The sequence below is a fragment of the Oncorhynchus keta genome, chromosome 4 (assembly GCF_023373465.1).
Source record: "Oncorhynchus keta strain PuntledgeMale-10-30-2019 chromosome 4, Oket_V2, whole genome shotgun sequence".
Lineage (NCBI taxonomy): Eukaryota > Metazoa > Chordata > Actinopteri > Salmoniformes > Salmonidae > Oncorhynchus > Oncorhynchus keta.
The window spans coordinates 11,635,500-11,645,499 of record NC_068424.1 but is presented as its reverse complement, the minus strand read 5'-3'; the positions used below and the strand labels follow the sequence as shown (position 1 = coordinate 11,645,499).

Here is a 10,000-nt window from a genome sequence, read left to right as displayed (position 1 = left end):
AGCACTGAAATAGCATGGAACACTGAAACAGCATGGAACACTGAAATAGCATGGAACACTGAAACAGCATGGAACACTGAAACAGCATGGAACACTGAAACAGCATGGAATACTGAAACAGCATGGAACACTGAAACAGCATGGAACACTGAAACAGCATGGAACACTGAAACAGCATGGAACACTGAAACAGCATGGAACACTGAAATAGCATGGAACACTGAAACAGCATGGAACACTGAAACAGCATGGAACACTGAAACAGCATGGAACACTGAAACAGCATGGAACACTGAAACAGCATGGAACACTGAAACAGCATGGAACACTGAAACAGCATGGAACACTGAAACAGCATGGAACACTGAAACAGCATGGAACACGGAAACAGCATGGAACACTGAAACAGCATGGAACACTGAAACAGCATGGAACAATGAAACAACGGAAAACACACTAAATAGGAGTTAAAGAGCAAAATAAACAATTAATTGAAAATAAACAACACCGTAAACCCACAATAAACCAGCTTTCAACAGCATTGCAAACACTGACACTGGCAGCAGACAAGTGTTTAACACTGAAAGACGATAACATTCTGCAAGAGCCATTATTTGGTTCGAAATGGTTTCAATTATGCAAATACTATTTACTCCTGAAAGGCCTTGGGTTTGCTTGTTACAGTATTGACCACCACACCTCGATCCATTCATTTATATGGCTGACGTGACCCACATGAACACACAGCGAGGAAGACCTATGACTCACTGGTCTGGACAGAAGGCCATTTGTAAATAAAATATTTAATTAGAAATTGAGCTCATTGATTGGTTCTCTCAAAAAACAAGATTGCTGGGGGGTTGAGAACTCTCGTTGTTTAGACTTGAAAACATATGACATTGTTGTCATTTAGCAGACACTCTTATCCAGAGCTACTTACAGTAGTGAGCGTATACATTTACATACCGGTCCCCCATGAGAATCAAACCAACAACTTTGGTGTTGGAAACACCATGCTCTGCCAACTGAGCCACACAGGACCTGTGGAAAACTGAACAGATGTAATGGAAGGGGACGGTGCTCGGGCTTGTGTGTGGCTGTGGGTGTTTGAATAAGAAAGACAGAGGGAGCCAACTACTAAATGCACCCCCCTTCATTGTCGACTCATCGTGCCGGCAACATCAAAACAGCCTTTCAATAGGACTTGGAGTTAGGTGACAATCATCAACCCACAGAGAGGCTGAATTAATCTGGCCTTGGAGCGAGAGGATACAACCTACACACTTCGACACAGACAAATTGGAAGGAAAGGCAGCCAAAGAGACGTTGGCTTTGGGGATGACCAGTGAAATATACCTGCTGGAGCACATGCTACGGGTGGGTGTTGCTATGGTGACCAGTGAAATATACCTGCTGGAGCACATGCTACGGGTGGGTGTTGCTATGGTGACCAGTGAAATATACCTGCTGGAGCACATGCTACGGGTGGGTGTTGCTATGGTGACCAGTGAAATATACCTGCTGGAGCACATGCTACGGGTGGGTGTTGCTATGGTGACCAGTGAAATATACCTGCTGGAGCACATGCTACTGGTGGGTGTTTCTATGGTGACCAGTGAAATATACCTGCTGGAGCACATGCTACGGGTGGGTGTTGCTATGGTGACCAGTGAGATAAGGCGGGACTTTACCTAGAAAAGACTTATAGATGACCTGGAGCCAGTGGATTTGGCGGATATGTAGCGAGGGCCAGCCAACGAGAGCATACAGGTCGCAGTGGTGGGTGGTATATGGGACTTTGTTGACAAAACGAATGGCACTGTGATAGACCACATTCAATTTGCTGATTAGAGTGCTGGAGGCTATTTTGAAAAGTGACATCGCAGTTGGAGGCCACGGAAGGAGTGTTGTATGGCATTGAAGCTTTTTTGGAGATTTGTTAACACAGAGTCCAAAGAAGGGCCAGATGTATACAGAATAGTGTCATCTGCGTAGAAGTGAATCAGAGAATCACCAGCAGCAAGAGAGTCGGCCTGAGATTTGAACCCCGTGGCGCCCCCATAGTGACTCTAAACTATCGGATACTTACCCATTAAATTGCTGGGAGTTTATACGACTTTCTTTATTTTAATAGTTTATAGTTTATTCGCCGATAGTCAGCACCCCCACACAAACTATTAACAGGGAGGGGGTGGGGGGGCAGCCAGAGGTCCGGACAAGAGGCCCTCCGATTTGACACACTGAACTCTATCTGAGAAGTAGTTGGTGAACCAGGTGAGGCAGACACTAGAGAAACCAAGGCTGTTGAGTCTGCCGATAAGAATACAGTGATTGACAGAGTCGAAAGCCTTGGCCAGGTCGATGAAGATGGCTGAACAGTACTGTCTTTTATCGATGGCGGTTATGATATCATTTAGGACCTTGAGCGTGGCTGAGGTGCATCCGTGACCAGCTCAGAAACCAGATTGCATAGCGGAGAAGGTACGGTGGGATTCGAAATGGTTGGTTATCTGTTTGTTAACTTGGCTTTCGAAGACTTTAGAAAGGCAGGGCAGGATGGATATACAGTTGAAGTCGGAAGTTTACATACACCTTAGCCAAATACATCCAAGTAAAAATTCCATGTCTTAGGTCAGTTAGGATCACCACATTATTTTGAGAATGTGAAATGTCAGAATAATAGTAGAGTGAAGGATTTATTTCAGCTTATATTTCTTTCATCACATTCCCAGTGGGTCAGAAGTTGACATACACTCAATTAGTATTTGGTAGCATTGCCTTTAAATTGTTTTACTTGGGTCAAACATTTTGGGTAGCCTTTCACAAGCTTCCCACAATAAGTTGGGTGAATTTTGTACCATTCCTCTTGACAGAGCTGGTGTCAGGTTTGTAGGCCTCCTTGCTCGCACAAACTTTTCCAGTTCTGCCCACACATTTTCTATAAGATTGAGGTCAGGGCTTTGTGATGGCCACTCAAATTTCTTGACTTTGTTGTCCTTAAGCCATCTTGCCACAACATTGTCCATTTGGAAGACCCATTTGAGACCAAGCCTTTACTTTCTGACTGATGTCTTGAGATGCTGCTTCAATATATCCACATCATTTTTTTTCCCTCATGATGCCATCTATTTTGTGAAGTGCACCAGTCCCTCCTGCAGCAAAGGACCCCCACAACATGATGCTGCCACACAACATGATGCTGCCATCATTTCAGGTCGTCACGCTGAGGAACTTGAAGCTTCTGACCTACAGCACTTCGGCCCTGTCGATGCGGATTGGGACATGCTCTCTCTGCTGTCTCCTGAAGGCCACGATCAACTCCTTCGTTTTGTTGATGTTGACGTTCAGAGGTTATTTTCCTGACACCTCTCCACCAGGACCCTCACCTCCTCTCTGTAGGATGTCTCATCATTGTTGGTAATCTGGCCTACCACTGCTGTGTCGTCAGCAAACTTTATGATTGAGTTGGCGATGTGAGAGGCATCTTGAGGATCAGCATTGTGTAGGTGTTCTTACCTACTTTCAACACATGAAGTCCAGGACCCAGTTGCACAGGGAGGACTTCAGACCAAGGGCCCTGAGCTTAGTGATGAGCTTGGAGGGGCACTATGGTGTTGAAGGCTGAGGTGTAGTTGATGAACAGCATTCTGACATAGATATTTCACCTGTACAGGGCAGTGTGCGATTGCGTCGTCCGTGGATCTGTTGGGGCGATATGTGCTTTATAGTGGGTCTGGTGGAGGTGATATTATCCGTAACTAGCCTCTTCATGATGACAGAAGTGACTGCGACAGGGCAATAGTCATCTAGTTCAGTTACCTTCACTTTCTTGAGTACAGGAACAACGGTGGACATCTTGAAGCAAGTGGAGACTTCAGACTGGGATTTGGAGAGATTGAATATGTCTGTAAACACTCCAGCCAGCTGGTCTGCACATGCTCTGAGGACGCGGCTAGGGATGTCGTCTGGGCTGGCGTCTGCGATTTGGTGGAGACCAGCTGGATACATAGAGCTGCCTCGGGAAGTTCAAACAAAGGCTTCAGTTGAGGGAAGTCTGAGCAAATAATGTAAGAAATAACAGCAACAGCAAAAAATACTGCAAAGTTAGAAACAGGGCAACCGTGTCTGTCAGCGCCATCGTGTTGACCGCATCGTATCGTGTGTCAGTTCATGTTAAATACGGACACTAAATCCAATTAACATGCACACACACCGGGGTCCACTCCAGACACGAGGGAGCGAGCACAGTGCCGAATGCCAATGTGATTTACACCAGGGGAGAGAATGAGAGACGCTTAGACATGAGGGAGAGAGCACAGAGCTGAATGTCAATGTGATTTACACCAGGGGAGAAAATGAGGAATACTTAGACATGAGAGAGCGAGCACAGAGCTGAATGTCATTGTGATTTACATAGGAAGAAATGGTGGATGCTTTACCCAGTTTTACTAGCAGAGAGGAATTAGGAGATAAAACTCAGGCCTTTCAGGGGGAGAGTCCAATACATTCTGACTCCTCAACTGTCTTTTCCCTTCTGGACCTCCAGGGGATTTTCATTGATAAAGGTTCTGTATTCATGGAATGAAATGACTTCTGGCGTCAGGTCAGAGAGACGATGGAGGGAAGAAATAACCACTTTGATGAGGAATGGCCATTATTGCAACTACAGAGATTAGCGACTGAAGGGAAAGTTTCTGACATAATTACTGGACCACTGTTACTTTATGAACAACTAACTAAATGTCATTTTATGTCCCATTATGCAGACTATATACACTACCGTTCAAAAGTTTGGGGTCACTTAGATATTTCCTTGTTTTTGAAAGAAAACCGCTGCCTCACACGTCCTCCACTGGCAGCTTCATTAAATAGTACCTGCAAAACACCAGTCTCAACGTCAACAGTGAAGAGGCGACTCCGGGATGCTGGCCTTCTAGGCAGAGTTGCAAAGAAAAATACATATCTCAGACTGGCCAATAAAAATAAAGAGATTAAGATGGGCAAAATAACACTGGACAGAGGAACTCTGCCTCGAAGGCCAGCATCCCGGAGTCGCCTCTTCACTGTTGACGTTGAGACTGGACAGAGGAACTCTGCCTAGAAGGCCAGCATCCCGGAGTCGCCTCTTCACTGTTGACGTTGAGACTGGACAGAGGAACTCTGCTAGAAGGCTAGCATCCCGGAGTCGCCTCTTCACTGTTGACATTGAGACTGGTGTTTTGCGGGTACTATTTAATGAAGCTGCCAGTTGAGGAATTGTGAGGCGTCTGTTTCTCTAGACACGAATGTACTTGTCTTCTTGCTCAGTTGTGCACCGGGGCCTCCCACTCCTCTTTCTATTCTGTTTAGAGACAGTTTGCACTGTTCTGTGAAAGGAGTAGTGCACAGCGTTGTACGAGATCTTCAGTTTCTTGGCAATATCTAGCATGGAATAGCCTTCCTTTCTCATAACAAGGATAGACTGACGAGTTTCAGAAGAAAGGTCTTTGTTTCTGGCCATTTTAAGCCTGTAATCTAACCCACAAATGCTGATACTCCAGATACTTAACTAATCTAAAGAAGGCCAGGTTTATTGCTTCTTTAATCAGAACAACTTTTTTCAGCTGTGCTAACATAATTGCATAAGGGTTGTCTAATGATCAATTAGCCTTTTAAAATGACAAACTTGGATTAGCTAACACAACGTGCCATTGAAACACAGGAGTGATGGTTGCTGATAATGGGCCTCTGTACGCCTATGTAGATATTCCATAACAAATCAGCTACAATAGTCATTTACAACATTAACAATGTATTATTTATGATCAATTTGATGTTATTTTAATGGACAAGAAACAAGGACATTTCTAAGTGACCCCAAACTTTTGAACGGTCGTGTACCTTCATTTATTAAACAAGTAAGTCGTTGAGAGCAAATGATTATTTTACAATAATAACCTGGCGAACTACTACTGTTTATCAGCAGATACAATACATCTGAAACAGAATATACTCTATAATTCAACTTCATATCAGGAAGATACGAAGGGACAATAATAACTGCTTTTACGATAAGAACCAGGTAGGCTGAATTATACCAAACACGGTTTAAAATCTGATTCAGAATACAACGTTGTATATCAGCTTTAGATCATGCAGAGAGTAAGAGAGGATAAGTGGAAACCCTCTCAGCATTTTATTATTTCCTCTTCAGAGCTAAGACGTTTTCTGAGCCTCTCCTCAGCGTGTTTATGAGGAAGCCTTGACTTCACCTTCCCAATGGCCTAAAGGATAGGAAATAGAGCTATCACACATGCACATATCTGGCGGAAGGAGAGAGAGGAGGCAGGAGAGAGAGAAGGCAGGTGAGAGAGGAGGCAGGGGAGAGAGGAGGCAGGGAAGAGAGGAGGCAGGAAAGAGAGGAGGCAGGGGAGGCAGGCAGGTGAGAGAGAAGGCAGTAGAGAGAGGAGGCAGGAGAGAGAGGAGGCAGGAGAGAGAGGAGGCAGGGGAGAGAGGAGGCAGGGGAGAGAGGAGGCAGGAAAGAGAGGAGGCAGGGGAGGCAGGCAGGTGAGAGAGAAGGCAGGTGAGAGAGGAGGCAGGGGAGAGAGGAGGCAGGGAAGAGAGGAGGCAGGAAAGAGAGGAGGCAGGGAGGCAGGCAGGTGAGAGAGAAGGCAGTAGAGAGAGGAGGCAGGAGAGAGAGGAGGCAGGAGAGAGAGAAGGCATGGGGAGAGAGGAGGCAGGAAAAGAGAGGAGGCAGGGGAGAGAGGAGGCAGGTGAGAGAGGAGGCAGGGGAGAGAGGAGGCAGGTGAGAGAGGAGGCAGGGAAGAGAGGAGGCAGGAAAGAGAGGAGGCAGGAGAGAGAGGAGGCAGGAGAGAGGAGGCAGGGGAGAGAGGAGGCAGGGGAGAGAGGAGGCAGGAGAGAGAGAAGGCAGTAGAGAGAGGAGGCAGGAGAGAGAGGAGGCAGGAGAGAGAGGAGGCAGGGGAGAGAGGAGGCAGGAGAGAGAGGAGGCAGGGGAGAGAGGAGGCAGGTGAGAGAGGAGGCAGGGGAGAGAGGAGGCAGGGGAGAGAGGAGGCAGGGAAGAGAGGAGGCAGGAGAGAGAGGAGGCAGGGGAGAGAGGAGGCAGGAGAGAGAGGAGGCAGGAGAGAGAGAAGGCAGTAGAGAGAGGAGGCAGGAGAGAGAGGAGGCAGGAGAGAGAGGAGGCATGGGGAGAGAGGGAGGCAGGAAAGAGAGGAGGCAGGGGAGAGAGGAGGCAGGTGAGAGAGGAGGCAGGGGAGAGAGGAGGCAGGTGAGAGAGGAGGCAGGGAAGAGAGGAGGCAGGAAAGAGAGGAGGCAGGTGAGAGAGGAGGCAGGAGAGAGAGGAGGCAGGGAAGAGAGGAGGCAGGAAAGAGAGGAGGCAGGGGAGGCAGGAAGGTGAGAGAGAAGGCAGTAGAGAGAGGAGGCAGGAAAGAGAGGAGGCAGGGGAGGCAGGCAGGTGAGAGAGAAGGCAGTAGAGAGAGGAGGCAGGAGAGAGAGGAGGCAGGAGAGAGAGAAGGCATGGGGAGAGAGGAGGCAGGAAAGAGAGGAGGCAGGGGAGAGAGGAGGCAGGTGAGAGAGGAGGCAGGGGAGAGAGGAGGCAGGTGAGAGAGGAGGGAAGAGAGGAGGCAGGAAAGAGAGGAGGCAGGTGAGAGAGGAGGCAGGAGAGAGGAGGCAGGGAAAGAGAGGAGGCAGGAGAGAGAGGAGGCAGGAGAGAGAGAAGGCAGTAGAGAGAGGAGGCAGGAGAGAGAGGAGGCAGGAGAGAGAGGAGGCAGGGGAGCCCGGCAGGTGAGAGAGGAGGCAGGAGAGAGAGGAGGCAGGAGAGAGAGGAGGCAGGGGAGAGAGGAGGCAGGGGAGAGAGGAGGCAGGAGAGAGAGGAGGCAGGGGAGAGAGGAGGCAGGAGAGAGAGGAGGCAGGGGAGAGAGGAGGCAGGAGAGAGAGGAGGCAGGAGAGAGAGGAGGCAGTAGAGAGAGGAGGCAGGAGAGAGAGGAGGCAGGGGAGAGAGGAGGCAGGGGAGAGAGGAGGCAGGAAAGAGAGGAGGCAGGGGAGAGAGGAGGCAGGAGAGAGAGGAGGCAGGGGAGAGAGGAGGCAGGTGAGAGAGGAGGCAGGGAAGAGAGGAGGCAGGAAAGAGAGGAGGCAGGGGAGAGAGGAGGCAGGAGAGAGAGGAGGCAGGGAAGAGAGGAGGCAGGAGAGAGGAGGCAGGTGAGAGAGGAGGCAGGGGAGAGAGGAGGCAGGAGAGAGAGGAGGCAGGTGAGAGAGGAGGCAGGGGAGAGAGGAGGCAGGTGAGAGAGGAGGCAGGGAAGAGAGGAGGCAGGAAAGAGAGGAGGCAGGTGAGAGAGGAGGCAGGAGAGAGAGGAGGCAGGGGAGAGAGGAGGCAGGTGAGAGAGGAGGCAGGGAAGAGAGGAGGCAGGAGAGAGAGGAGGCAGGAGAGAGAGGAGGCAGGGGAGAGAGGAGGCAGGAGAGAGAGGAGGCAGGAGAGAGAGGAGGCAGGAGAGAGAGGAGGCAGGGGAGAGAGGAGGCAGGAGAGAGAGGAGGCAGGGGAGAGAGAAGGCAGGAGAGAGAGGAGGCAGGAGAGAGAGGAGGCAGGGGAGAGAGAAGGCAGTAGAGAGAGGAGGCAGGAGAGAGAGGAGGCAGGGGAGAGAGAAGGCAGTAGAGAGAGAAGGCAGGAGAGAGAGGAATAACAGCAGGAGGTGGGAAGGGGAGATCAGAAGGACGATGAGAAGGAAAAAGAGAGTGTGTGTGTGTGCATGTGCGTGTGTAGCCACAGAGAAAGGATGGAGGGGTTGGCCACCACTCAGCTCTATCAGTATCCATCAGTCTGCCAGCTGACCAGCCTACAAGACACAAACAACCCATCAGCACTAGCAGCTGAGCATTACGACCCGGCCTGCACATCACTGGCTGTCCCTGTGAGTATGTGTGTGCAATACGTGCTCTCAGAAATCACAGGGGAAATACCAAAAGCTTGGTCTAACTCAAACACATTCTCTGTGAAATGATTATGATGGTTTTACAGAGGCATGAAAAATGATGAGAACTCTTTGGAATGACCTTGATTTCTGCATAAATTAGTCATACAATTTGATTTGATCTTCATCTTAGTCACAACAATAGACGAACACAGTCTGCTTAAACTAATAACATACAAATTATAGTATTTTTTTGGTCTATATTGAATACATCATTTAAACTTTCACAGTGTAGGTTGGAAAAAGTATGTGAAATCCATAGGCTAATGACTTAGCTAATTGGAGTCAGGAGTCAGCAGGCAGAATACCTGACCACTGTGACTGACCCAAAATTAAGGAAAGCTTTGACTATGTACAGACTCAGTGAGCATAGCCTTGCTATTGAGAAAGGCCGCCGTAGGCAGACCTGGCTCTCAAGAGAAGACAGGCTATGTGCTCACTGCCCACAAAATGAGGTGGAAACTGAGCTGCACTTCCTAACCTCCTGCCCAATGTATGACCATATTAGAGAGACATATTTCCCTCAGATTACACAGATCCACAAAGAATTCGAAAACAAATCCAATTTTGATAAACTCCCATATCTACTGGGTGAAATTCCACAGTGTGCCATCACAGCAGCACGATTTGTGACCTGTTGCCACGAGAAAAGGGCAACCACACACACCATTGTAAATACAACCCATATTTATACTTATTTATTTTATCTTGTGTCCTTAACCATTTGTACATTGTTAAAACACTGTATATATATAATATGACATTTGTAATGTCTTTATTGTTTTGAAACTTCTGTATGTGTAATGTTTACTGTTAATTTTTATTGTTTATTTCACTTTATATATTCACTTTATATATTATCTACCTCACTTGCTTTGGCAATGTTAACACATGTTTCCCATGCCAATAAAGCCCTTGAATTGAATTTAATTGATAGAGAGGAATCATGGTGAGAGAGAGAAAGAGAGAGAGAGGAATCATGGAGAGAGAGACAGAGAGACAGAGAGAGAGAGAGAGGGGGGAATCATGGAGAGAGAGAA

At 48.1% G+C, this 10,000-nt stretch overlaps 1 protein-coding gene across 3 annotated transcripts in view; it reads right to left on the bottom strand.

The window, feature by feature from the left end:
* Positions 1-10,000, bottom strand: part of LOC118362108 (semaphorin-5A-like) — a 365,802-nt gene that overhangs the window by 189,903 nt on the left and 165,899 nt on the right. The gene's annotated exons all lie outside the window — the stretch shown is intronic.